Source organism: Coccinella septempunctata, chromosome 8 (genome assembly GCF_907165205.1).
Source record: "Coccinella septempunctata chromosome 8, icCocSept1.1, whole genome shotgun sequence".
NCBI classification, from domain to species: Eukaryota; Metazoa; Arthropoda; class Insecta; order Coleoptera; family Coccinellidae; genus Coccinella; species Coccinella septempunctata.
Window position 1 is genome coordinate 14,218,311 of NC_058196.1, and position 6,073 is coordinate 14,224,383.

The following is a 6,073-nucleotide window of genomic DNA, read 5'->3' on the forward strand; positions in this document are numbered from 1 at the left end:
ATTTCTATTCCTAACTTTAGAATACTCAAGACCAGACTGAAGGAATTGGTCCAGAAAAAGGCCTCCTGCGGCTTAGATGAAGATCTTCCGGGAAGATGTATTAGTTGTCATTTTATTGAATATTATTTCATGTCAAACTGTGTCCTATGTATATTATGTTTTATTTTATTTCATGTTATTGTGTTGGAATATAATAATCCGCAATTGTATTTTATTTGGTGGATGAATCAATCTGAAACTATTCTTTCTGAAACTGAACGTTATTAATCACTTACTTGAATCAATTTCGTCCTAGCCTATGAAAAATTAATTGGATTCAATTGACGACGGTGCTTTATGCAAAATTACTTGGAATTGATTGAAAAAGTGTAATAAAGGAACTAAATTTCATACCTCATTATGACAGAATGTAATGAAAGTGTTTATATTATCTCACTCCTTATAAAATTGATATCTCGTCACAGATTTCAAAAAAATATTCATTTCAAATCCCTACGTTCATAATAGTATATTCTATCACCATGTTGTGGTCCGGGATTTTATTTATCTTTATGAAGGTATGTTTGATTCGTTTTGTGAATATTCTGATGAATCTTGCCTCTGCTTCTCTTTCGTTTCTACTAAGTTCGGTCCATAATAGGACACCAGTAGTTTGGCAGAACTCTTGTTCTGTCTGATATCGGGTTTGGCCGGTAACATACACATTTATTCGATAATAATGAAAATAAATTACATTCTGTATAACAATAAATGTTATACATATGTACATATAATTCCTATACAAAAAATTTAAATTATCCCAAACCTACCTCGGTATTTGGCAGCTGGGGTTAGAATATGACTTTTGACTATCGTATGCACTCTATATACAGAGTGTTCCTAAATTGAACGTACAAACGAAAAGGGGAGATTCCTTGAGTGAGTTTAAGAAAAAAAAGGTCCCATAAACATGGGGTCGCAAACGTTTCGTTTTCGAGATACAGAGTGTTGAAGTTTGAATTTTTTTCAAGTTTTTTTTCTCATAGTATCTACACTTCAGAAGATATTCAACTGAAATTTGGCATGGATATTACATTTTAGAGTTCTCACTACGTGACATGGCAATTTCGATAGAAGATCTACAGGGTGATATTCCTATCATAGTTACGAGAATTTCGAGAGAATCGTTCAAAATTTCTTTCACGAAATCGTTGGTAGACAAAACTACATGAGACCGAAAAGTTTATTATAAGAACAAAGCTTCTTTTTAGATTTTTCCAAATTAACAGTTGCTCACCAAAAAAAAGTTCTGCAGAAGAACAGGTGGCATTGTTCCAGAAAAAATATCACCCTGTAGATCTTCTATCGAAATTGCCATGTCACGTGGTGAGAACTCTAAAACGTAATATCTATGCCAAATTTCAGTTGAATATCTTGTGAAGTGTAGATACTATGAGAAAAAAACTTGAAAAAAATTCAAACTTCAACTCTCTGTATCTCGAAAACGAAACGTTTGCGACCCCACTTTTTTTCCTAAACTCACTTAAGGAATCTCCCCTTTTCGTTTGTACGTTCAATTTAGGAACACCCTGTATATATAGATATAGATATAAATTTGTATAATATGTACCAGTTGACTACTAACATTTTCTGTGCCTAAATATCTATTATATTATACTTCCGGTGCCAGGAAATTTAGAAAATCGCAGTGGCAATTTTCATGACTACAAATAGGACTAGAGGCAGAATGATACTGAGTAATAATATTCAAAAAAGAATCAAGAAAATATTTGCTTGGAAATGCCTTTCGCAGATAAAAGGAATTTTCGAGATATGATTTATTTTTTCTGTCAGGTACCTAGGTAGGTACGAATCATTTTTTTTTCTATTTTTTCTGAGTTTGCATGGTGGCCGAAATATTGAGGGTGTTGCTTTTCAAAGGGACAAATTTGAATACTTCAAGGATACACCGTTATTGAAATTCTTCAAAGAGTAGGAGGGGTGTCTTCGCATAAATGGGGAGTTGACGAAGATGCTGGGTTGAAATAATTCTTCGCAATCTTCGCAATTTTTTTATGATCTAATTTATGTAGGTTTTTATTCATTTTTTTTTTACAGATGGCAGTATGTGTGGTCACTTCCATTTTATCGTTATAGGAAGAATGACCTGTTTATGCCAATTGCAGGATGTTAAACCAAAATTTTACCAGAGATGCAAAACTTTTGGGATTTAGATATAAGTAATTTTATTGAATCACATGTCTTTTCACTTGATTGTAGTTGGTCTTCAGTTTATAAACATATAATGTCATTATATGTGTAAAATTAGGTGAATACCTAAATAAAAATGAAACTTTATTCTGAGTATATTCCGCCGTTTATATTTTAGAATGTCACATTCAGATTAGGTTCCTTAAAGCTGATACTAATTTTCTTCTAGGTCTAAAGAATTTTTTCGATGCATTTGGATAACATCATCAGGGATTATCGAATAAGAGAAAAGATGTCAATTATAAATACAAGTAATGAGAATTCATCCATCTTTTGAGACATAACAACTAGCTTTTTTATATACCCTTGTTCCTCTACTTAAATAAAGTTATGACTTCACACCAGTAAAATAGTGTTTTTTATATTTGGATCAAAAGCTACCTAAAAACCAGCGCAACTACTGCTGCTGACTTTAAGAATATCAGTGACATTAGTATTGGCTTTTACAACTGTTTTGTACCTCTATTCGTTAAATTAAATATTAAAAACGAAAACGTAAAACAACAGATTATTAACATTGCTCTTCCATGATCACAGATATAACATAGTGGAAAAAAATATGCCATATCTCTTTGAGGAAACCTTCACGTATTAGGATTAAAGAAGTTTTCATGAGCCTTTTGAATAGATCAGTTCAAGAATATTCAGAATATTTTCGTAATTTATAATGTATATTGCACCTTTGCTTTGAATTTCCAGTTATAATGAGCCAACAATTTGACGAAAATTGATATATTTACATCGTATTCTCTAATAGAAAATGATTTTGATCATGGAAATAAATCTGGTTTAATGAAATTAGAGAATATATTTTCCGAATCTTATGAAACTTGTTGGGAAAATTCTTATTCGATTAGTTCAGTCATTATGATGAAGTTTCTTTTCCATGTGAGTAATTTCGAATAAAAAAAAGTTCAAAAAATATTTTCTGATTCGAAAAGTTCATAATTCGAAATGAAAATTTATCCCGAGAATGTACCCCTTATGAAAGTTTGCCTGGTCTGGATGGAAGGTCAGTAAAATATTCCGTTAGAATTCTAAGAAAGTATCCACAGTTCTACAAGGGATCTGCAGTGAAGTGTAGAATTCCATATATCGCCTAAAATCTATACGACTGGCATTCTGTGCACATTCATTCCCGCATTTGGGCGACGAGCGACATCGAAACGAGGCGATAGCTGCAGACGTATCGCTTGATGTCAAAAATCGAGATATTGCTTCTCTTGATATTGTTGCCCCAATTCTCAGTATTCTATTTTATGTGCTAATTTTATAAAAAAATGTTAATATTCATCAGTTGAACTCTAGAAATAAAAATTCACTTTCAGGTAGTTCTTATATTTTATATTATTTATCAATGATACAAAAGGTATTAATTGAAGCAAGTTCGAATCAAATTATTTCGAGCACTTGTAACATTTCCATGGTGACTTCTTTTACCGCCTCGAAGGACTTAAATGAGGTATTTAAATATCAAATTTTTTCCCAACACTTTGTTAACTTCCAACTTCCAATTTCAAAAATTTAAGTACAGCAAAAATTTTATTGTGGCATGGATGGCCACTGGGTTTCTGTAGTTTTCCATACGGGGTGAAATTCCGTTCACTAATACATATTGAACCATATTGGAGCTTCATTCAATCTAAAGAATTGAATAACTTTTTCCATCTCGATGGGAAAATAATCACTGGCTTGACGCATTGAATGTCTTGTCTTATTTAAGAACCTTAAATCTTTCGATCTTTCTCCGTTCTCAGATATTCGTACAGTAACTGGAATAATAAGAAACTTTACGATTAATAATGACAACTGCACCTGAACCGAGTCAAATTGAAATATTGTGCGCCAAATATCAATCTGACAATTAAACAACACAAAATTCACTAGAATTCAACTTATGTTTTCAGTTCAGGTAGTAAAAACGCCGAAATTACCCGAACAGTAAGCGATACGTCCACAGAATGCCTAAGCAGGCGATTATCGCTTCAAAACGTAGAAATTGACCATAGAAAGCGACATGTGGTATTCTACATGTCACAGAATCCCACTGCTGATTTTTTATGTGCAACATTTGAAAAGAAATTTCATTATTTCTATTGATTATGAGCCGAATATTTTTCAGTCACCTCTCCTATTTATAGGCTCTTCTCATCGTTCTCTTGGTGTATAACCCAGGGCAGATGCTTGTACGCAAAAAACAATTTTTTGAAATCCCCCAGTTTTTGGTCCTTTTATGGTGGGCGATGAACTGTCTCCTGGCCCTCCTTGTGATAAGACAAGAAAATACAATTATACAATCATAATATATGTCTTCAGATGAAATGATAAATGATTTTTCGAATAAATTATACAAAAATCTACATTTCATGAGAGGAATGTTACCCTATCGATATACGAGTATATATATATATATATATATATTCTGGTCAAGAGTATAGCATGTAGAGCTATGTGATAAGCTTGTGTGATTCCGTAATAGGCCAGAAGAATATTATATATGTTGCCATTGTAACCTTCGGAATCTTACAAACAAGGATAGATAAAGATAGTGCGGGCTTTCCTTTATAGGCAATTTTAACAGTTTTCAGTGTAATTGCGAATTGCTTTCAATTAACAATAATATAAATAAAAGTAAGAAGGGAAAGAATATGCAGTTTCATAATGTTTCATTACAAATAAATAAATTCATTGATCATTAATCCAATATATTCGTAGGTATGAATGAATATGGTATGAATGACTGTCAAGTGGGGTAGGAGTTGTCCCAGGAAATCAACCAAGGATAAAGGAGGTGTAATTCAGAGCAAAGCAAATTGGAAGGGTGATGACGTAGAGGGTGGCAAGATCAAGCACACTGTCAGAACTCGGTTCGTAAACAGCGGTGTAGCATAATGGACAATGGGTAAAGTTATGAAGAGGATAATTTTAAATGATTCTATCTTTTGGAAGAGCTGAAGATCCTCTCACGAGTAGAGTTAGTAGTTGATGTTTTACAATACCTACGCCAATGCGCGCAAATGTAAGGTGGCGGGTGGTAACTGGTAATACCGAACCGAAATGAACCCGAGTAAGTACTTCCGATCCCCTATTGCGCCTCTCTTCTTGGAATCAACAATCCAGACAGGCAGAAACTTTTAGTTCCAAATTATGCTTACATATAAGACTGACATACTGACAAACTAATATAATCAAAGAAAAATTACAAAAATATTTAATCAGTAGGATCCTTTACAAGAACATAGTCCCGACCAATTGGAGTGAAAGCTGCTATTCTAAACGACTCTCTCGAAAAAAACACATTCCAACATCATAGTTACCAGCTGTAGTTTGTTTCCACTTGTTGTTAATTGTTTGGTACGCCTGCTATGATTTTTTCTGCTGGCACGTAGGTTGAAATTTTTAATCTCATACTTTTTATGATATTAATCGTTTGACGAGGTGATTCTGTACCACGTATTTTTTCATTAATTTTAATTGTAACATTACATACGTATGTTTGTAGGTATATGAAGAAGGTTAGTGATCAGCCTTATCGAAGCAGCCGTGGATTGCGTGGAATAAGGTTCTCTTAAATTCATCCTTATCAGTATTTCGTGTAGCTAATTAAAAATCTAATTAAAGAACAATACATAGATAAGTGATTTATATATCGATAACTTTATAAATAATACTGAAATACTGTAACAAGTACATAAATTAGGTCTTTATGGACGAGCCCAAAAGTTTATGGCAGAGCGAGCAAAGCGAGCGAAGCCAATAACTTGGCAAGTCCATAAAGCCTAATTATGTACAAGTTGCATACAAAGCTTTATGTTCGACTGCA

General features: G+C 33.0%; 1 long non-coding RNA gene across 2 annotated transcripts; it reads left to right on the forward strand.

Moving 5' to 3' along the window:
- The first annotated feature begins 398 nt into the window (after positions 1–398).
- On the forward strand, positions 399–2,600 carry LOC123319018. Of its 2 annotated transcripts, none has more exons than XR_006538440.1 (3): positions 399–557; positions 2,098–2,308; positions 2,420–2,600. It is a non-coding gene; the product is annotated as an uncharacterized LOC123319018 (long non-coding RNA). The 2 variants fall into 2 exon arrangements; XR_006538439.1 differs by having other exon boundaries at positions 2,098–2,219.
- The last annotated feature ends 3,473 nt before the right edge of the window (positions 2,601–6,073 follow it).